Consider the following 23,616-nt stretch of genomic DNA (forward strand, 5'->3'; position numbering starts at 1 on the left):
CGAACTGATCATACCGGCTTGACAGATATAGCTGGTTGAGCAGAATCAGGAGGCCTCAGCTCCCTTTGAAGTTACAATAGACTCCAAGCTGGGGGTCGCCATCCCTTAACTCCTCAAGTGGTTGATGTGCTCTCTGACGGTCTTCCCACTAACACTGACCACCTAAAATACCAGCGAACCTGAAGCAAAATTACGGACCAAAACCAGGACTCCCACCCAAGAACCCCCCTCCCCGCCAAAAATAGAAGCACAACATCCAATCGGGTTCTCAACTGATGGCCCATGAGCAGCTCAGTGGGTATGACCCCCATGATGGAATGAGGGGTTGAGTTGTACAACAACCAAAAATTAACTGACTGCTGGCAAAGTGGTTTATCAGATAGCTTTTCATTGCATTCTTGTAAGTCTGAACAACCCTCCAACCAGACTGTTCGACGCTGGATGGTAGGCTCCTGTCATCAGGTGTCGAATGCCATTTGCTCACACAAAAACTTGGAAATCATCACCGGTGAAACGAGTGCCATTGTCTGAAACAATTGACTTGGAAACACTTGGCTTGGCAAACACTCGATGCAAGGCAGTGACCATGGCCACCAAGGTGGTGGGTTTGAACTGATAGCCACTTACAGTGAGCATCCTCCAGCACTAAAAACATCTTGCCCATAAATGGCCCAGCATAGTTAATGTGGACCCTGGTCCACGGGTGACCGGGTTATTCCCTAGGGTGAAGTGTGGTAAAAGGCGGCAAGGATTACTGCATATGGCAAGGGTGGAACAATTGTACTCATCTTTCAAGTAGTTGCGTGCCAGCATCTTCATCTTTGTCTGCCCTGGGTGGGCGGATGTAGTTCTTGAATGAGGGACTCCGTGGCAGACCACCCTTGATCCCCACAGAATGATGCCATCTTCATGTGTCAACGCATCCTGATAAGTGAAGTATGACCTTGGCTGTTTAGACTTGTAATGGCACCCAGTCTGTATCATACTTTCAACAACTGAGAAAAAATTGTCTCTGTGAGTCCAAATGCGTTTGGACACAATGGACACTGGCATAGTGTCTCCTGGGGGTATTGGTGGTGCGGAATTCTCTTTGGTAGGGACAGGCAACATACTGCATTCGCATCAGCAATTTGCATCGCAGGCCAGTGCTGAAAAGCATAGCTGTAAGCCGCCAGCAGCAAGGTGCAACATTGCACCCTCAACAAGGCTTTGGATTTATTAAAAGACTCAGTGGTGGTTTGTGGTCAGGGACTATGTCAAACTGTCAACCGTACACATACCGGTGGAAATTCTTCACACTGGGCAGCACGGTGGCACAAATGGCTAGCACTATGGCTTCACAGCGCCAGGGTTCCAGGTTCGATTCCCCGCTGAGTCACTGTCTGTGTGGAGTCTGCACGTTCTCTCTGTGTCTGCGTGGGTTTCCTCCGGGTGCTCCGGTTTCCTACCACAGTCCAAAGACATGCAGGTTAGGTGGATTGGCCATGCTAAATTGCCCTTAGTGTCCAAAAAGGTTAGGAGGGGTTATTGGGTTACAGGGATAGGGTGGAAGTGAGGGCCTAAGTGGGTAGGTGCAGACTCAATTGGCCTAATGGCCTCCTTCTGCACTGTATGTTCTATGGATATAACCGCTAAGCCTTCCTTTTCAGTCTGAGCATGGTTTTGTTCTGCTTCTGAAAAGGTCCTTGAGGTAAACACAATAGGGCCCTCTCAGCCAGACTGTTTGACGCTGGGTGGTAGGCAGCTGTCATCGTGTGTCTGCATGATAGAACCTTTTGAAAGGTAAGTTCAAAAGGTCTTGCTCCCATATCCTCCATCCACCTCCAAGCCCTCATAAACCCCAATTCAAGGTGTGCTCCAAAAACAACTTCTGTGGCCCCTCATGGTCTCCATACCAGACTAAGACACTTCCATATCCATTCACCCACTACAGACTGTATAGAAACAATGAACCTATAGTGACTGTGGAATGTGTGAACAGAAACTTTAAAAACAGTCTTTCATTGATCGCTGCCTTTACAAAAACTAATTTTTGCTGCAGCCCAATAAAATTGACAACCTTCCAGAACCTTTTAAATATTAGTGGCTGAAACTGCAAGCATTTAAAACCTATTTATCCAGTGTAAAATTGTGAAATTGACAGCATAGATCAGAGAGCCAAAGCTGTCAATCAAGCAATATTTCCCCAGGACTCAGACCCAGGTTTCTTAGCTCTCATTTTGCATTCCTGACTGAGAGTGCAGAAATTCATTCACCTGTTGAACCACCTGAGCCTCAGGAAAAAATTGCATCAGTTGAAATGCACCATCACTTCAATATAGATGATGTCCGATCTACAAAGCACAAGTCAGGAGTGTAATGGAATACTCTCCACTTGCCTGGATAAGTGCAGCTCCAACAACACCCAAGAAACTCAACACTATCCAGGACAAAGTAATTGAGGACTCTAAATTTACAAAAAAACAACACTATCCAGGATAAAGTAGACCACTTGATTGCTCCCCCTTCCACAAACATTCAAACCCTCCACCACCGATGAATAGTGGCAGCCGTGTGTACCATCTACAAGTTGCATTGCAATAACCCATCAAGGTTCCTTAGACAGCACCTTCCAAACCCACGACCACTACCATCTAGGAGGACAAGAACAGCAGATACCTGGGAACCCCACCACCTGGAGGTTCATGTCCACGTTTCCATCCTGACTCGGAAATATATCACCGTTCCTTCACTGTTGCTGGGGCAAAGTCCTGGAACTTCCTCCCTAACTGCACAGTGGGTGTACCTACACCTCAGGACTGCAGCGGTTCAATAAGACAACTCACCAGCATTTCTGAAGGGCAACTAATGATGGACAATGATTGATGGCCTAACCAGCGATGCCCACACCCTGGAAATGAATTTTTTTTTAAATGCATATCAAGATTCCTGCACGAACTAACAGGCCTTACCGAAATTTTGGGCCCATTTTCTTAGTTAACACTATTTTTTTTATGGCAAATAGCTTCTGAGAAACTTGAGTGAGTTTCTTGATGAATTCATGGAAAGATTTATGAAGGTATTGTGGTTGATATGGACAAAGCTCCATATAACAGATTTGTTAGCAAAACTGAAGTGTGTGAGATTAAAGCGGAAGTAGTAGCCTATATACAAAATTGGCTGAGACAGAAAGCAGAGAGCAGAGAGATGAACCGTTGTTTGTCAGACAGGAGGGAAGTATACATTGATGGTCCCAAGATTCAGTATTGTGATCATTATACCATTGCGATAGTTGATATATAATAATGACTTGGACTTAGAAGTAGGAGTATAATATCAAAATTTACAGATTTCACAAAGCTTAAACAATATAATATACAATGAAGAGGCTAGTAACAGACTTCAGGAGGACTTAGATAGGCAGACTTGTGCAGTGTGAATTTAATGCACAGGATGCGGATGGGTGGAATTCTCCGCTCCCGGGAAAAATCGGGAAGGCCGTTGTGAACTCGGCCGAGTTTCAGGACTGTAGGAGGGATTAAGTCAAGGATTAAAGTGATGTGTGTTCAGTTGACTGAAGCCTCTGTGAGACCTTACATGGAGATTTGTTCAGCCTTTTCTTCTCCTTATCAAAGGTTGAAGTAGATCTCACGTGAAGTGTTTGCAACCAAAGTGCATCAGACATCGTTGAACAACTAGGGTATTAGGCCATGAGGTGAAAGAATAGATTGGACCTGTGTGCTGAACCATGCCAAGGACTGTTGAGACTATCCATGTGTAGTGTAAGCAACTCTAAACATGCTTTTGCAGAGTCTGTGCAGGAAAGATGTTTACCTTGGCTGGGCTTTCTACAATGACGGATCACAGTCACGCACTAATGCGAAGGCCATCTTGGACTGAGCTGAGTCTTACAGTAATCTCCATGATTGGAGGGTCTGGATCGGTTGCTAATCAAAAACCCATAGTGCAGGTGGAGCACTCTGTGAGCGTACTCCAAAATAACCTCAAAACCTGTCAGCATGCTAAAGATGTCAAAGGACAAAGGTTTACTATGGCCCAGTAGTGACTGGGAAAAATCTCATTTCCACTTACAGGTGCCCGGGGTTGTGGGAAAATGGAGTGCTTTGCAGTTTCTAATGCATGCATTTAGTGGCAGGATTAGCACAGTTTGGCACATGTAACGGATAAAACCACCAGCAGCGTGGACATTAAGTAGCACAATTCAATTCAATTATCATAACCCACGAGGCATTAGAGCAAATAATAATGTCTGCCACTAAAAATGAGTTGGGGCCTATCAGCCAGCAGAGGATAGAAAACCAAATAGTCAATGAAATGCCTTGGTAGTTTATTCTGCCTGGAATGTGTTAGTGGAATGTCACAGGCCTCTCTGCTGCATCATGCCCTTGCAATAACCTCTGAATTCCTTCACCATTCTCAAAATTGGAGGAGACAACTCGGTCCTCCATGCCCCCCCTCAGTCAAGACATCCCCTCTTTGTAGCAGAAGATTATGCAGGGTACAGCAGGCAATGGTGACCCAGGACACACTGCATGGTGGATATTAGAGAGCTCTGCCTCTGTAGTTCAAACATCTGAACCTCATCTTTGGAAAGCCTATCGTCTGTTCAATTGTGGACCTTGTGGCGGCATTTGCGGAAATCTAGCTCTTCTCAGTAACACTCTGCAGACAGGGAACTGGTGTCATTAGACAGGTCTTCTGGTGATTTTCCTTGTCCCCGGGGAGCCAGCCTGCAATCTCTGAGGTCCTTCAAAAACCTGTGGCACTTAGGAGTAGTTCAGAATATAGGCGCCATGAGAGCTTCCTGGGAACTGAGCACGAACATGCAGTATTTATCTTGTCAAATCACTTATCAGCTGCACATTCAAAGAATGGAAAACTTTCCCATTGATGAATGTGACTGGCTGTTGACAGGGAGATGTCAAAGCCACATGTGTGCAGTAAATATTCTCTTGTACTTGAGGGAATTCTGAGATTGCTGAAAAACCAATTATCTTGCAGCCTGGCTTTCAGGATCCAGGTAGACTTGGACAAATTAGTGTGCTCTCCTGAAGAGGGTATCTGTCTCCTCCCAGACGAACTTGTGTATCGTTGACTGGATGATGCTACACTGGTCCCCAGTAGAGCCCTAGAAGGAGCCACTGGCAAATACATTTTAAATGGTGGTGACCTTTAATGTAACTTGCATGGGATTGCTTCCAACTCCCTATGGCCACAGTTCCTTGTGGATAAGCTGGCTGATGCAAGCAACCACATTCTGTGACACCTTTTTTCAAAACTAGGTGTGCACTTATTGGCCATCCGTAATTGCCTTCAAGAAGGTGCTGGTGTTCTGCCTTCCTGAACCATTGCAGTCCATATGGTTTAGGTACACCCACAGTGCTGTGAAAAAGAAGTCAAAGCAATTAGCTGCTTTTGATGGTGAGGAGTTGTCAATCGTAGCAAGAGAGTTCATAAGCATTGTAGATAGCATCACAGCAGGACACTTGAGATGTATTCAAGCTTGAAGAGGAAGATCAATAAGCAATCCATAAAGCAACCATCTGTGGAGTAATAAAACTGTCAATTACAGTCCTATGCCGTGTATTGCTGTGTGAAATTGAATGGAAGATCTGCATTTCAAAGGCTGTCAAAGGATTTCAAGCCTTTTGAAGTACACCAGGTGTTTTACAAAAGCCTCTGACACTTGTATCAGCTGCTACTTTGAACACTTTTGTCTGAGGCAGCAGATGTTAGGGAAGGGTAAGTGAAAATACAGTGATTTGTCACCTACCTCCTGGACTGCTCGTCAGCTTTCAGACAAGGGTCTCTGATTGGGGGGTTTTGACATGGGGGTCTGATGAGAGGGTCTCTTTTAAAGGTTTTGGATGGGGCCTCTGTTGGGGTCTCTGTTGGGAGGGTCTGATGGGGGAGTCTGATGAGGGGATCGATGGAAAGTGGGCCTGGTCACCCCCATCCATGCATGCAGTGGGGGAGTGATCTGTTATTCCTATAGTGGTGGGGAGGAGGATGCCCCTATTTGTCAAGTGGGGGGGGCAGGATTTGGACTGTGGGGGGAGGGGGTAAGCCTCCAAGTCTTGTATCAGGTCACCCGCAGAAAGTGTTGTCTGATACCAGGTTTCCAACAGAATCCCACAAGCTCCCCTCCATACATAAATTTTCATGGAAAAGGGGAGTGACTCACTCCGTGGTGTCGCTCATAGTGCCAGCAGAGATCAGGAGCGATCCTACTCTGGTGGCAGTACTTTGTCTCCAGAATGGAGAATCCAGTTCACTGTTTCCATTGGCAGGATCAATAACCGGGGGGATATGAGGACATTTTTTAAATTAATAAGTTATGATCTGAGTTAGGCACCTTAAATGGTGGTGGAAACAGATTCAATAATAAAATGACTGAATACCTCTTTCAAAGAACTGGCACAGGCACACTAAGCCCATTGAATTTCTTCTGCTCTATATGATAAATGACATAATGCTGACTAAGTTGACAAATTCCCAACATTCTGTTTAATTTTGATACAATGTTTTTAAATACTTCATTGCACAATGGCATAACAGGGATCAGGTGATGCCTTATGCAGATCACAGGCAAATGTGCAATCTCCTACGACAAAGACAAACCTTCACATCAGTTAGTAGAACTCAGGTGCACAGAAAATGCAGGTAGCACAAGTTTGTTTCACTGTTTTGTGTGTCATTAAATTGATGTTTTTATTATGTTCATCTACTTGCATTTATATTATGTCTGGAGAGAGTACTATATGCACCTCACCATTTCCAAGTATTATTGCAGCATAATGAGCCCTACACCATACTGTCCCACAAAGCAAAATGACATTTGACATATGTATCTTCCATCTGTTGTGCTTATTAAAAAAAAGTCATAATGCATGCTCAGTTATCAGGAACCCCTCAAAGTAACTCTCTGCTTCACTGTAGCATTATTTATGATACCAACAAATAACTGTATTTACAGTTGTCCAAATGAGTAGGGATGTAAACTGCTTGTTCTAACTTAATCCTAATAGTGGGTTAGCCCTGTTGCTTCACGGCGCCGAGGTCCCAGGTTCGATCCCGGCTCTGGGTCACTGTCTGTGTGGAGTTTGCACATTCTCCCCGTGTCTGCGAGGGTTTTGCCCCCACAATCCAAAGATATGCAGGGTAGGTGGATTGCCCACGCTAAATTGCCCCTTAATTGGAAAAAAAATGAATTTGGCACTCTAAATTTAAAAAAATAAAAAATAACTTAATCCTCATTATGTAAGTAACATGCAGCATGCAAACAATTTAACAGCCCTTCTCATAACTCATTAATATCATGCGAACTGTTTTAGCTCCCTGTCTGACAAACTATCTAAAATACTCACGCTGTAACACATATCTCACTGTAGCAGACCATTCTGTGACACTGTATCATCAAACTTTCATGAAAAGAAACCTCAATTGGACACCACACACATAGGTTTGAGTAGATATGAATGGATAACTGGGAGACAAGTACAAAGAGTGGGGCTAGATTAGAAGGTAGACGCAGATACTGAAAGGTAGTCTGACATTGAATAAGGTAAATATAGGTACAGTTAGACAGATTTGATTAGATAAAAATAGACATAGATGTGGGTAGATAAACACAGGCTCAGAGAATCAGACAAACACAAGAATCCTGGCAGACAAAGAAGCAAAGTTACAAGACAGAGATTGATGAATGTGCACAGATGCAGTCTAACCAATAAACAGATGTACACAGACTGAAAGGCAGTTTGTTACAGGTACAAATAGATAGCTTGACAGACTGGCAGGAAAGTATCCACAGGTAAATATTTATGCAGGCAAATAAACTGATGATAACGATAGGACCAGATAAACTGAATGAAGAACAGACAGATAAATCCATGTGATATACTGAGTACAAACCTGAGGTCAGAACCTGAAATTATATAAATGTTTACTTTATAATCTCTGACAATAAAGATGAAACAGCATGTTAGGTGAAGGATTGCATGATAGTTGAGCTACATTTGTATTATACTGTTCAGCTCAGTGAGGAGACAGCTATATCACAGAAGCACATTCAGTATTAAATTTAATGCGAACATCCCAAATGCCTGAATGTTTATCAACTACAATATACATAATGTATGATATGTAGTTTATGAGTGCAAATAGGGAAGGGTAGAGAGGTTGAGTACAGGGATGTGCATGTACATACAGTAACAATAATTATAAGCAGATATGGTATGTATATAGACCCTAAGATATGATGTACATTACAAATACCTGTGCCACAGAAATATATTTACAGAAATATACAGACATAAATAAAGTGACTGAAGTGTGTGACGTTCCATAGGACATTACAGTTTAGCAGGAATATCATAATACTTTCGAGCTTGAGGAAATTAGTAGCAAACAATTTAAAGAATAAAAGATTCCTGATAAGACCTGTTTAGGTCTTGTCACTCACCCCTTCATTGTAACTTCATGCTTAATCAACAAATTTGATCTAACAGTGCAAAACAGCAAGATCTGCTGCGGATTGACCCAGAATGTTTTTCATCTTAGAAATCCTCCAGAAAATACTAAGAAAAGACATAGACCCTGCTGCAGTGTTTAGTCTTCGAACCATTCTCCGAACCATTCACATCTCAACAAAATATTTTAACACTTACGTGACACCTTGATTTTTATATTTCTCAGTCATTCTAATTAATCAGCTGGCTCTGGTTGCCATTTGTTGTTACCACATTGTAAGGTGCTGGCAATGGTGCAATGAGCCCTCTGGCATGTTTCTCGTTCTGATGGGACTGTGCAGTTTCATTACTGCTGCTGCTGTGTTAAAGATAGTAACTTGAGATCTGCTGCCTGCTCTACTTACTGCTGATCAGCTGACAAACCTGAGACCACACGGATAAATTGGTCACTTGCTAATATTTTAGTGATAGAATGAGTCAATTGAAATAATGTGAAATGTTTACAGAAATATTTATGTTCCTTTTGTTCATTTTTATATTGAGCACCCCAGATTCTGTCCAAATACAATTTTTTCAAATTAAAATTATTTTTTATGTATCCAACAATTTACACACAAACTTCAAAAGTATCTCATTTTGTTTTGAAGTACAGTGCCAGATATGTAGCTGTTTTAGGAATGTAAAAAAGCAAGAATGAGAAATAAATTCAGCTTGCACGCACTGTGTAAGGTTTCTCTTACGAAACAAAGGCTTGGGTTTGCATTTACATCCCACTTTTTCACTTCCCTCAAACATTTAATCTTGTTCTACAATGAAGTGTACCCAGTATAAGTTCTGCAAGATCCCACAAAAGGAAATTAGATTATTTTCCCATTTGTCTATTTCTGTAGATGTTGAATGAGGGACCAATGTTTGCTGGTGCCAGGGGAACTCTTCTCCTCTTCAAATATTGGCAAACACTTTTTAATTTGTCCTGAACTGCTGGAACAGAGCCCAGGTGCGTGTCTGATCGGAAGGACAATACCTCCAACAATGAAACACTTCCTTAAAATTGGCATTAATTGTGAAGTGAATGTGCAGTTTGAACTCCGAGGTGAAAGTGCAACCAGTTGAGCAGGCTGATCGCAGAAGTATGAAGATGCTGCACCTATTTTTCAGAGAGGCTTGCACAAATCAATTTCTCGGCCTACTCCACCTAGTTTATCTCCTGAACAAAGTTCACTACAAAGTCAATTGGAGTGAAACTCTAGATCACCATCTAACTTTACATCCTACATTATTCATCTTCAATTAATTTGTTTCTGCAGCATGGTATTTCCATGGTTTCAAGCGCTTCAGAACAATTGAATTCCATACAGTATTTGATCATCATTATCTATATTGCAGTTAGTTCAAATTTAGAGTTTAATAACGATTGGCTGATACTCTCAGATGTAAACATTTAGGCTTTTAGTCAATTCTGCACGGTTGCGTGGTATTGCCCAACAGACAGTCAGGGAAGAGAGAAGACAATTGAGATGTGGTCCCCTTGAAGAATTAAATGGAAATGGAGTTAATCCTGAGGGGATATTGACATTAGTTATGGTTTCAGTGGAACTACGTAGAGTGGGCACGTGATCAGAATATGAATGTGTAGTTCTTCTATAGTGAAACAAAGTTTAATTGTTTGTGTGGAGAAGGGTTCTTTAATGGAGGATTCTGAATTGGTCTAGCCGACTACTGCAGGTACAAGCCATCAAAATCAGTCTTAAAACCTCTTTCCAGTTATCCACTGTTAGTGCGTGGTTCTGTCCTGTCTCCCAAGAAATGTGATGAGTTTGTGCTTTCCAATGCCACATTGGGCAAACTTGACTGAACAGAGGAAATACATTCCTTGGAGATTTCCATACAGCTGAGGGACAGTTTGAATGGGTTTTGTGCGAGATTCTGGGAAGTATGAAAGATTGTGAAGGCATAATTGGATCAGGAAATAATGAAAATCGGCTGTTACTGGAACTTGTCAACTAGCTGCTGACTGATAATTATCTTGCTCTTGTGCATTAGCTCTAACTATTGCATTGTTTCCTCTCTCCTGCCTCACTCTGAAACCTCATGTAATCAATCTTTGTCTGGGATGTAGCATAGCAAAGACAGACTGATAGTTCAAAGTTAACTTTCATTTAACGCAGCCTGCAGTGACTGCCAGTTACATTATGAGCTATTTTCCAAGATTCTGTAATTTATTTTACGGGTATAGTGGGGGAACTGTGTGATGACCAGTTTGTGTTAGAGGGCTGATATGGTGGCAATTAGCTCCATGCCCAGCTGGGCTCTAAATAACAATTCTCTGGACCTGAGCTGTCCATTATTAATGCCTGAACTTGGGAGGTTCATCTTGCCTTTCTCCCATCACCAGCTGAAAGCATTCAGCCATACCTGCCTTTTTGCACAAATATATTGTTATATTTATGTTATTTTTGTGTGTTTTTTTGGTGTGTGCAAAGTCTCTTTAAGGAACGAGTCATGTGACATGCATGACATCATTGGCTACTTCACGGGCTTTTCGCCCTCGTCTAGTAACAGCCTTTGTGCAGTGAAGACTTATTTAATAAACCTTTGTTAATGTTGCTTTTAACCCATGTACATCTGCAATATATTTATTTTGTACTGTTAGCCTAAAGATGGCGACGAGGAATGGATCAGGAAAAAACAATTCTTTTTCAGAAGGAAAGAAAGAGTCAAACTTCGACCATTGAGCTAAAGTCAATGTAGAAAAGGGGAGCAACTTCAACAGATCAATAAACCAAGTAGATTAATTGAAGGTCAGACATCACACCTGGCATCGGAACCAATAAGGTTTTTTTGAGAAAAGGTTCAAAGGAGAGACACGCAGCAGTTTTAAACTGGCAATCTGAGGAGTTCAGGCTGCAGAGTTTGCCATGTGCAGTGCAGTAAGACACGGAGGTAGAGCAGGGCCGAGAACAAGAGATTTGCATGGCTCACATTGCGAGTTAAAGGTGTTACAAATTGGTAATTCAACTTTATTTAATTGGAGCATTAACTTAAAAGAAGTTGGGAGAACATTCCAATAACGTTAAAAATGGCAGAAAATAGAATCATAGAGTCATAGATGTTTACAGCATGGAAACAGGCCCTTCGGCCCAATTTGTCCATGCTGCCCAGTTTTTACCACTAAACTACTCCCAATTGCCCACATTTGGCTCATATCCCTCTTATCCATATAATTGTCTAAATGCCTTTTAAAAGGCAAAATTGTACCCTCCTCTACTACTGCCTCCGGCAGCTCATTCCAGACACTCACCAGCCTCTGTGTGAAAAAACTGCCCCTTTGGATCCTTTTGTATCTCTCCCCTCTCACCTTAAACCTACACCCTTCAATTTTAGACTCCCCTACATTTGGGAAAAGATGTTGACTATCTACCTTGTCTATGCCCCTCATTATTTTATAGACCTCTATAAGGTCACCCCTAAGCCTCTTCGGCTCGAGGGAAAAATGTCCCAGTCTATCCAGCCTCTCCTTATAACTCAAACCATCAAATCCCGGTTGCATCCTAGTAAATCTTTTCTGCACTCTTTCTAGTTTAATAATATACTTTCTGTAATACGGTGACCAGAACTGTACACAGCATTCCAAGTGTGGCCTTACTAATGTCTTGAACAACTGCAACAAGATGTGCCAACTCCTTTATTCAATGTTCTGACCAATTAAACCAAGGATGCCGAATGCCTTCTTCACCACCCTGTCCACCTGCGACTCCACTTTCAAGGAGCTATGAACCTGTACTCCTCGATCACTTTGTTCTATAACTCTCCCCAACACCCCACCATTAACAGAGTAGGTCCTGCCCCGATTCGATGTACCAAAATGCATCACCCTCACATTTATCTAAATTAAACACCATCTGCCATTCATCGGCCCATTAGACCAATTGATCGAGATCCCCTTGCAATCCTAGATAACCTTCTTTACTGTCCACTATGTCACCAATCTTGGTGTCATCTGCAAACTTACTAGCCATGCCTCCTAAATACTCATCCAAATCATTAAATAAATAACAGTGGACCCAGCACTGATCCCTGAGGCACACCGCTAGTCACTGGCCTCCAGTTTGAAAAACAGCCCTCTACAACCACCCTTTGTCTTCTGTCATCAAGCCAATTTTGTATCCAATTGGCTGCCTCACCCTGTTTCCTGTGAGATTTAACCTTATGCAACAACCTACCATGAGGCACCTTGTCAAAGGCCTTGTTAAAGTCCATGTAGACTACGTCGCCTGCACTGCCCTCATCTACCTTCTTGGTTAGCCTTCAAAAAACTCAATCAAATTTGTGAGACGTGATTTTCCACTCACAACGCCATGCTGACTGTCCCTAATTGGTCCTTGCCTCTCAAAATGCCTGTAGATCCTGTTTCTCAGAATAACTTTGAACAACTTACCCACCAAAAACGTTAGGCTCACCAGTCTGTACTTCCCAGACTTTTCCCTGCTTTTCTTAAGCAAAGGCACAACATTTGCTCCCCTCCAATCTTCAGGCACTTCACCTGTGGCTGTCGACGAATAAAGGGCGCGATTCTCCCAAAACGGGAGAAATCGTAAGGCTGGCGTCAAACCCGGTCGGGTTTGACGCCAGCGCGCCCCTTCCCGACCGGGAACCGATTCTGGTCCCTGGTCGGGGCTAGCAGCCCGACGCCGCAAGCTCCGGCATCACGGGCTTAACGAATTTCGTTAAGCCCGCTTGCCGGAGTTAGCGCCGGCTGACGCGTCATATGGTATCAGCCGCGCATGCGCGGATTGGAAGACTCCAACCCGCGCATGCGCGGATGACGTCATCGCGTATTTGCGCGAAACCCGCGCATGCGCGGGCCGGGATGCCCCTCAGCCGCCCCGCGAATGGATACTGCGCGGCGGCGGAAGGACAAATAGTGCGCGGGCATCGGGCCCGCTGCCCGCGATCGGTGCCCACCGATCGCGGGCCCATGGCACCCTTGGCACGGCCGTGGTACTGCCGTGCCAATCGGTGCCATGGTTATAAAAAGCGAGTTGTTCCCGCTGTTTTTACGAACGGCCAGACCAGGTCTGTTTGCCGTTCGTAAAAACAGCGTAAAGGGCTGGGATTTCGGCCCATCGAACAGCTGTGAATCGCTGCCGGCCTTTAAAAAAACGGCGGCAGCGATTCGTGTCGGGAGTTGGGCGGGGGGGGGGGGGGGGGGGGGGAGAATAGCGGGAGGGCGGGAAAAATGTCGGGAAGGCCCTCCCGCTATTCTCCGACCCGTCGTGGGGGTCGGAGAATTTCGCCCAAAATATCTCTGCCAGGATTCCCGCAATTTCCTCCCAAAATGTTGGCAGAATGAGCTCATTTGATGAGGACTCCGAGAACTGGAAGTCATACTCAGAATTATTCCATTATTACAGTCTAGCCAATAAAATTTCAGATAACATTAAGGTCCATGCATTCCTGAATACAATTGTTAGCAAAACTATTCATTCCTTAAGCTTGGTTCAGCCTGTGAGGCCCAAAGTTCAGACGTGTCAAGATTGATTAAAATATTAGAAGACCATTATGTACCAAAGCTGTTAATTATCGCAGGAAGATTTTGATTTCATCAAATAACCAGTTAGAAGGGGAAAATATTGCAGTTTCTTGTAACCCTCAAGCGACTTGCAGAGTTTTGTGAATTTGAGGACTTTTTAGACGACACAATTAGAAATCGTTTAGTGTGTCATTTGAAAAATGAGGCCATTCAGAGAAGATTGATGATGTAGTCTGAAGACTACATATGATATTGCTATTGCAATAGAGTTTGTGGCTAAGGGGGCTTCCCTGCTTGGAACAAGCAGAAGGACCCATAAACTGGCTGCTGCCCAGAAGAAGTCTATCCAGCATTAGGCATATCATTGCTGTGCAAAAGCAGATCATTCACATGCTGAAGCAAGGACAACCAATGTAGAAATTGTGGCAGAACTGGCCACACAGCAAGAGTTTGCTGGAGTAAAATAACTTATCCACAGAAGTATGCTCAAAGGAAGACACAGAATTCATTTAAAGAAAGAAAGAAACAAATTCAACAAAAAAATCACATTGTGGAAGAAAAGAACAACAACCACAGTGAAGCTGCCGTACTTCATTCTGATGAAGAACTGAAGTTGGATTTATTCTCCAATCCAGAGTGGTTCACACCATTTTTGGGTAGTCCCAAATCTGAAAGGGCAAGCTATCAAAATGGAGGTCAATGGGGGGAGCTGCCATCTCCCTACTTTCCGAGACCATCTACGAATGCAAACTTAATCACCTGCCTTTGAATTTGGCCGATGTGACCTTGAGGACCTGTACTGAGGAAATAGTGCCTTTGAGAGGTTACATCACAGTCCGCATTGAGCTAAGTGGACAAACTGCAGAGTTACCAAAGTCGGACTGACAGACCAACATGGAAAAATACAGCTGTGTTTGCGTAGACACAATGGGGCCTATGTAAGGAATCCAAGTGTTCCTGAAGATTAAGGATAATAGCCAGCAGAAATGTCTGAAGACGAGAGCAATTTACTATACGTCCAAAAGTTAAATCTAAACTACCAAGACTTGTGGAAACAGGAGTTTTAGAACCCATAACTACTAGTAACTGGACAAGCTTTATTGTACCTGTCATGAATCAGGATGGCACAATTTTATCTGTGGAGATTTTAAGACAACAATCAATCCAGTTCTACACGTGGATCAATACCCGCTACCATCGATTGAAGATTTGTTCACAGACCAAGCAGGAGAACAGAAGTTCAGCAAAATTGACCTATTGCGGGCCTATCTATGGGGGAGCACGGTAGCATAGTGGTTAATACAGTTGCTTCACAGTTCCAGGGTCCCAGGTTAAATTCCTGGCTTGGGTCACTGTCTGTGCGGAGTCTGCACGTTCGCCCCGTGTCTGCATGGGTTTCCTCCGGGTGCTCCGGTTTCCTCCCACAGCCCAAAAATGTGCAGGTTAGGTAGATTGGCCATGATCAATTGCCCTTAGTGTCCAAAAAGGTTAGGTGTGGTTACTTGGGGATGGGGTGGAGATGTGGGCTTCTCTTTCCAAGGGCCAGGGCAGACTTGATGGGCCGAATGGCTTCCTTCTGCACTGTAAATTCTATCTACAAATGAAGTGGCAGCTAAATCTCAACAACTGCTTACCATCATTCCTCACAAAATCCTATTCCATTACAGGAGGTTGCCTTTTGGAATAACCAGCTCTCTTTCAACGGCAATGGACCAGATCCATTGCAGGGGTACAGTGTTACCTAGATGATATATTGATAACGGCACCAATGAACAAGAAAACATACGACACTTAGAAGCCAAACTGAAATGTATTCAGATGCATGGGCTTCAGGCTTCATGTTAGGAAAGATAAATGTGATTTCTCTCTGACATTCATACAATGGCCAGAATTCTCCGGCCGTTGCGATTCAATTTTCCCGGCGGCAGCACAGCCCCGCCAATAGGTTTCCTGGCAGCATGGGGTGTTTACAATGGGAAATCCCATTGACAATCGGCGGAAAGACAGAATCCCACCAGCAAATGGCGAGCGGCCGTGGCTGTCGGACTAGAGAATCTGCCCAATATCTCGGACATGTAATTGACAGTAAGGGCCCACACAAAGCTTTTAAAAAGATGGAAAATGTTATGGAACTCCACACCAACGAATATCACTGAACTTCGGTCATTCCTCGGGTTCATCAACTACTATTGAAAATTCATCCAGAATTTGGCAATCCTATTGAAACAATTACATACCTAGTTCAACTCAATTGACTGGACAGCTGGTTCGTGATGCAGAGTGAGGTGAACAGTGCGAGTTCAATTCCCATACCAGCTGAGGTTATTTGTGAAGGCCTGCCTTCTCAATTTTGCTCCTCGCCTGAGGTGCAGTGATCCTCAGGTTGAATCACCACCAGGGAGAGATTCCCCTCAAAGGAGAAAGCAGCCTATGGTCATCTCGGAGTATGGCAACTTTACTACTGATGAAAAGGAAGCTGAGGAGGGAAGTCAAGGACAACATAAAGCAAAGGAAAAAACATACAATGTGGCAAGGGTTAGTGGGAAGCTAGAGGATTGGGAAGCCTTTAAAAGTAAGCAGAGGACAATGAAAAAAGCAATAAGGGGGGAGAAGATGAAATATGAGTTTAAGCTAGCTAGTAATATAAAAGAAGATTGCAAGAGTTTTTCTTTTGACATACAAAAGGTAAGAGAGAAGCAAGAATGGGCATTGCCCCACTGTAAAATGAGGCTGAAGAAATAGTAATAGGGAAAAAAGAAATTGCAGAGGAACTGAATAGGTACTTTGCATCAGTCTTCACAGTGGAAGACACCAATGGCATACCAGAACTTCAAGAGAGACAGGGGGCGGCAGAGGTGAGTGAAGTGGCCATCACTAAGGAGAAGGTGCTGAGGAAACTGAAAGGTCTGAAGGTGGATGAATCACCTGGACCGGATGAACAACACCCCAGGGTTCTGAATGAGATAGCTGAGGAGATTGTGGAGGCATTGGTGGTGATCTTTCAGAGTCACTGGAGGCTGGGAGAATCCAAAAATGGTAAATGTAACACCCCTGATTAATAAGGGAGGGAAGCAGAAGACAGGAAATGATTAGACTGGTTAGCCTGACTTCAGTTGTTGATAAGATTTTAGAGTCTATTATTAAGGATGAGATTGCGGAGTACTTACAAGAGGATGGTAAAATAGGACTGAGTCAGCACAGATTTGTCAAGGGGAGGTCATGCCTGACAAATCTGTTAGAATTCTTTGATGATGTAACGAGGAAGATAGACAAAGGAGAACCAGTGGACGTGATCTATTTGGATTTTCAGAAGGCCTTTGACAAGGTGACATACAGCAGGTTGATAAATAAGTTAAGAGCCCATGGTGTTAGGGTCAAGGTACTGGCATGGATAGAAGATGGCAGACTGGCAGAAGTCAGAGATTAAGGATAAAGGGATAAAGGTGTCCTTTCAGGACGACAGCTGGTGACTAGTGGTGTGCCTCAGGGGTCAATGTTGGGACCACAGCTATTCACAATATGCATTAATGATCTGGAAGAAGGAACTGGGGGTATTGTTGCTAAGTTTGCAGATGATACAAAGATATGTAGAGGGACAGGTTTTGTTGAGGAAGCAGAGAGGCTGCAGAAGGACCTGGTCAGGCTAGGAGAGTGGGCAAAGAAGTAGGAAGAATAGAGGCATAGACTATTTTCTAAATGGGTAAAGGCTTTGGAAATCAGAAGCACAAAGGGACTTAGGAGTCGTAGTTAAGAATTCTCTTAAGGTTAACATTAGGTTCAGTTGGCAGTTAAGAAGGCAAATGCAATGTTAGCATTCATGTTGAGAGGGCTAGAATCCAAGAGCAGCGATGTACAGTTGAGGCTGTTTAAGGTCTGGTCAGACCCCCATTTGGAATATTGTGAGCAGTTTTGGGCCCCGTATCTAAGGAAGGATGTGTTGGCCTTGCCCCGGATTGAAGGACTTGTCATATGAGGAGCAGTTGAGGACTCCAGGTCTGTACTCAATGGAGTTTAGAAGGATGAGGAGGATCTCATTGAAACTTTCAGAATACTGAGAGGGCTAGATAGAGTGAATGTGGAGAAGATGTTTCCACTAGTAGGAAAAACCAGAACCCAAGGGCACAGCCTCAGACTGAAGGGTCGATCCTTTAAAACAGAGATGAGGAGGAATTTTTTCAGCCAGAGGGTGGTGAATCTGTGGAACTCCTTGCCGCAGAAGGCTGTGGAGGCCAAATCACTAAGTGTCTTTAAGACAGAGATAGATAGGTTCTTGATTAATAAGGGGATCAGGGGTTATGGGGAGAAGGCAGGAGAATGGGGATGAGAAACATATCAGCCATGATTGAATGGTGGAGTAGACAGTGGGCCGACTGGCCTAATTCTCCTGTGTTATGGTCAAAGAGGTAACAATCTCTGTCCCATCTGACTGTGTGACTTCTCGTCCATCTACAGAAATTGACATTGCACCAGAAGTGCCTGCGATTACTAATCTCCCCTCAGAAAAAGAGACTGCAACACCTTTCAGGGTGGAGATATCTACTGGAGAACCTGAAAATACATCTTTGTATGAGCTATGAATACAAGTCGGAATATTTTTATAATAGGATGAGGACTTGAGGGGATTTAAACATTTTGAATGGGTTTTCATGAATGGGAGTGTTCGAGAGTAACAAAGTTCTGGAAGTGCGCAGGCAACCAGTAAGAAATAAACACCCACCTGATCGTCTATCTTATTGACTGTTATTCCAATGTAATAATCTCATGCCTGCACTTGTGTATATATGTAAATGACTATGTTAAAATACTAGTTATTAGTTGTATAGGACCTTAGAAGTAAAGGGGAAGTGATGTTACATACGGGTTATTGTAGTTGTGCACAAAATCCCTTTCAGGACGGAGACACATGACAACCTACTTTTGAGATCCCAGAATTTCTGGCTTCCATACAATTGAGCAGCATCTTGAAGAGGTAGAGAGAATAAGGGATTGTGTTCACCTTATTGAATTTTATTCTTTCAATTCTTATAAATTATTAATGTTGTTCATAACTAGATACTTCAGTCTGTCTTTTGAAGAGCAGAATTAACAAGACCAGCTTGTACGAAGGTGAAATGAATAACTGGCTTCAAGTGAATACTTTTGTCAATGATTCCTTGACCTGTGAATGTGATTGTATCAGTCAACAGCCTGACATAGTCATATTTACAGAAATATGGGTGAGATCTTCCAAGCTGTTCACACCAGCAGGACCTTCCAGTTCCAAGGATGGCGCACCCCGGCCGTGGGTTTCCCAGTATCGTGGGGCAAATTCAATGGGAAATACCATTGACAGCAGAGGGATCAGAAGACATTATGTGCTGGTGTAATGTCATGCCACCAGGAGTAGAGGATTCAAAGCAGGCAGACATTATAAAGCCAGTTAAGAATTTTTAAGTTTACCAAAATTCATGGAAATCAGGTTCACGCCCAGTGAATCTGATCTTGCCACCTGCGGAAGGCGGGTAAGAGGGTATTAAAGGCCATGTGATTGGCACCCAGATTATTCAGTGGGTGATTAGGGCCGGTTCTGTGGGACTTTGCCCCCATTGTTTCCTTAATTATTATGTCCTCAAGCCTTCACTCCTCACATCCCATCACAACCCGCCTACTCCCCATACTGCCACAATGCCACTCCATGACTACCACATACCCCCGTGGCCCCTTATAACTCTAATGTCAACCCACATGCCCACCTACTACCCTTTGCCCTGATACAATTCATGCCAACTCACCCAGTATCCACCATGGTCAGACCTCAAGAAGCATGTGCCATGAAATAAAACAAAGATGTAAATATCTATTACATCCTGCACTGTATTAAAAAAAAACACTCCCATTCATGAAAACCCATTCAAAACGTTTAAATCCCCTCAACATAATGATAGCTGTTCATTCACTCCTTAATCTATTATAAAAATATTCCGACTTCTTTCATAGCCCATATCAAAGTCAACTAGTCCTTTAATCCTTTATTAACCTCGTTTTGCTGTCAATCAAACTGTGAGTTTAGGATCCCCTCCACAACTCCATGAAAATCCAGCCCTATATTGTCATTCCTTCACTGTGGCTAGGTCAAACTCTTCAAACTCCCTATCAAACAGCACTCTGGGAGTTTTGTCAGCAGACAGACTATAGTGGTTCAAGAAATCAGTTCACCTGATTAAATAAGTACACTTACTGAAAGATTTGAAATGAAATGAAATGAAAATCGCTTATTATCACGAGTAGGCTTCAATGAAGTTACTGTGAAAAGCCCCTAGTCGCCACATTCCGGCGCCTGTCCGGGGAGGCTGGTACAGGAATTGCACCCCCAATTGCCTAAACAATGAAGCTGAAATTGTTACTCTTTCAATGTATTGGCCACTCCATATTTATTGTAGTTAATTTAGAAATATTCTGAAACCAGATAGCAAAAATAATGAAAAATCAATGACAACTTTTGGAATCCAAACTATTTCTTTGTCAAGGCACAAAAGGTTTCCTGAGTACTGTTTCCTTACATAACTATTTTCTATGCATAGTGGGGTTCCCAGATGTTTTCTTGTTATTACAGCTGTGTACCAAAATGTGCGAAAAGAAACTATTTCATTCCGTTGGGTCTTGCGCTTCTGTCTGCCTTCTGCGCAATGATTCAGATTTCTCAAATGTGTGCTTCATTCATCTATGAATGAAACACACATAAACAGCTGTAGGTTATGTAATGGAAGCACATGGGAGGCAGATGGTGCACAGTTGGACAGAGAACATACGGAATGGAAATTAATGGAATAAAGGGGATAGAGAGTAAGTTCTAATATGGAGGTATGAAGCCATTGAACCACTTGAACAAAGCTTGAATTGTTTATGAATTTCATCTAAACATAATGATAACTGTTCATTCACTCCATAATAACTATTAAACTCTATTACATAGATTATAATATTTAAAAAAAGAACAACTGCTCATGACTTTCAAATCAACTTCATTGGTACTAAATCAAAAGAAAGCATATTAAGTGAATCAATGCAATGGTATTGCTTATGATGTGTGAAAAGTTTATTCTAAGCTAGGGTTAACCATGTGCTGAACAAACTTTATATCAGTGAGCACTCCATGTAGACTTCTGAGCTGTGCCGATTAGAGTGTCCCAGATTAGGCTCTTGAGGTGCTGGGTTAGATTACAGTACTGTCGTAGACATCCCATGGCCTCTATGCCAGTGGGCTAAAAGAGAAAAATTCCATTTCCAGCATTTTCTTGCTGAGCATGTGATGCTGCTAGACCACGCTTGTGAAACAGATGGCATGCGGACTGTGATTGTGGTTCCAGAAGTCATTCTGCGTGTGGCCCCCAGACCCAGTTCAAAATGCTGGTCTGTCAGGAAGCAGTGAAAAATCCTGCAAGGAGCTGCTTCTACAATCACAGGCCATTCCTTTCCCACGTTTGCTGCTGACAAATAGTGAGCCTATTAACAGCTGAGGTGGGAGAGAAACAGTCTTCGATTGGAAGCTCAGTGCACACCAGCATCGGTAGGTTTGTTGATGCGAAAGAGATTTTCTTTCAGGGACTATGGGGGTCAAGAATGCTGGTCCACAGGTGGATGTGGGAGCAAAAGTGCTGGGACCTCAGGTAGAAGAGGCTGCTGGGTTCCATGGGGAAGAGAGAGGTTGGCTGAAAGGCCCAGTGGCGAGATATCGCAGAGCCCAAATTGGAGGGTGGGATGGCGAAGAGGTTGAGATTAAGTGAGTGTGATTGAGAGAGATTGAGTGTGTGTGTTAGAGATTGAGTGTGTGTGTGTGTAACTGAGAGAGATTGAGTGTGTGTGAGAGAGGGAGAGATTTAGTGTGTGTATGAGTGAGAGAGATTGAGTGCATGTGTGAGAGTAAAAGAGACTGAGTGTGTGTGTGATTGAGTGAGTGTGTGTGTGTGTGAAAGAAATTGAGTGTGTGTGAGAGATTGAGTGAGTGTGAGTAAGAGTGTGTGTGTATGAGGGAGAAATTGAGTGTGTGAGTGAGAGAGATTGAGTGAGTGTGTGTAAGAGAGTGAGTGTGTGTGTGTAAGAGATTGAGTGTGTGTGTGTGAGAGAGAGATTGAGCGAGTGTGAGAGAATGAGTGAGTGTGTGTGTGTGTGAGAGATTGAGTGTGTGTGTGTGTGTGTGAGAGATTGAGTGAGTGTGTGTGAGAGAGATTGAGTGAGTGTGCGTGTGTGAGAGATTGAGTGAGTGTGTGTGTGTAAGACATTGAGTGAGTGTGTGTGTGAGAGAGAGATTGAGCTAGTGTGTGTGAGAGATTGAGTGAGTGTGTGTGTGAGAGAGAGATTGAGTGAATGTGTGTGTGAGAGAGATTGAGTGACTGTGTGTGTGAGTGGGAGAGATTGAGTGAGTGTGTGCGAGAGAGATTGAGTGAGTGTGTGTGAGTGAGAGAGATTGAGTGTGTGTGTGAGAGAGAGATTGAGTGAATGTGTGTGTGAGAGAGATTGAGTGAGTGTGTGTGTGAGAGAGATTGAGTGAGTGTGTGTGTGAGAGAGATTGTGTGTGTGTGTGAGAGATTGAGTGAGTGTGTGTGCATATGTGTGAGAGATTGAGTGAGTGTGTGAGAGATTGAGTGAGTGTGTGTGTGAGAGAGAGATTGAGTGAATGTGTGTGTGAGAGAGATTGAGTGACTGTGTGTGTGAGTGGGAGAGATTGAGTGAGTGTGTGTGAGAGATTGAGTGAGTGTGTGTGTGAGAGAGATTGAGTGTGTGTGTGAGAGAGATTGAGTGAGTGTGTGTGAGAGAGATTGAGTGAGTGTGTGTGAGAGATTGAGTGAGTGTGTGTGTGTGAGAGATTGGGTGATTGAGTGTGTGTGTGAGAGAGATTGAGTGTGTGTGTGAGAGAGATTGAGTGAGTGTGTGTGAGAGAGATTGAGTGAGTGTGTGTGAGAGATTGAGTGAGTGTGTGTGTGTGAGAGATTGAGTGATTGAGTGTGTGTGTGAGAGAGATTGAGCAAGTGTGTGAGAGATTGTGTGTGTGAGAGATTGAGTGTGTGTGTGTGAGAGAGATTTGAGTGTGTGTGTGTGTGTGAGAGAGATTGAGTGTGTGTGTGTGTGAGAGAGAGATTGAGTGTGTGTGTGTGTGTGTGAGAGAGAGATTGTGTGTGTGTGTGTGTGAGAGAGAGAGATTGTGTGTGTGTGAGAGATTGAGTGAGTGTGTGTGCATATGTGTGAGAGATTGAGTGAGTGTGTGAGAGATTGAGTCAGTGTGTGTGTGAGAGAGAGATTGAGTGAGTGTGTGTGTGAGAGAGAGATTGAGTGAGTGTGTGTGTGAGAGAGATTGAGTGACTGTGTGTGTGAGTGGGAGAGATTGAGTGAGTGTGTGCGAGAGAGATTGAGTGAGTGTGTGTGAGTGAGAGAGATTGAGTGTGTGCGTGACTGAGAAAGATTAAGGGTGTGCTTTATTTATTTATTTTTAAAACTTTAATTAAACATTTTTAAATAAATACCAAATACAAAACAATCGAACACAACAGCATCAACCTCCCCCTCCTTAACAACTGAGGGTGACTAGCTCTTTAAAAAATATAATAAAAGGCCACCATCTTTTGTAGAAGCCCTCAA

At 43.3% G+C, this 23,616-nt stretch overlaps 2 protein-coding genes across 6 annotated transcripts in view; one reads left to right on the forward strand and one right to left on the reverse strand.

Annotated features, from left to right (window-relative positions):
* cacna2d4a (calcium channel, voltage-dependent, alpha 2/delta subunit 4a) overlaps positions 1-23,616 on the forward strand; it is a 591,407-nt gene that overhangs the window by 333,286 nt on the left and 234,505 nt on the right. The gene's annotated exons all lie outside the window — the stretch shown is intronic.
* Positions 1-23,616, reverse strand: part of lrtm2a (leucine-rich repeats and transmembrane domains 2a) — a 102,065-nt gene that overhangs the window by 25,916 nt on the left and 52,533 nt on the right. Inside the window, exon 1 of one of the 2 annotated variants that reach the window (XM_038781423.1) lies at positions 8,670-8,862. The exons of the other annotated variant lie outside the window; for it this stretch is intronic. The gene's annotated coding sequence lies outside the window, so the exon portion shown is untranslated. Of the gene's footprint in view, positions 1-8,669; positions 8,863-23,616 lie in introns of those variants that run through there. 2 annotated transcript variants of the gene reach the window in all.

Source organism: Scyliorhinus canicula, chromosome 20 (assembly GCF_902713615.1).
Source record: "Scyliorhinus canicula chromosome 20, sScyCan1.1, whole genome shotgun sequence".
NCBI classification, from domain to species: domain Eukaryota; kingdom Metazoa; phylum Chordata; class Chondrichthyes; order Carcharhiniformes; family Scyliorhinidae; genus Scyliorhinus; species Scyliorhinus canicula.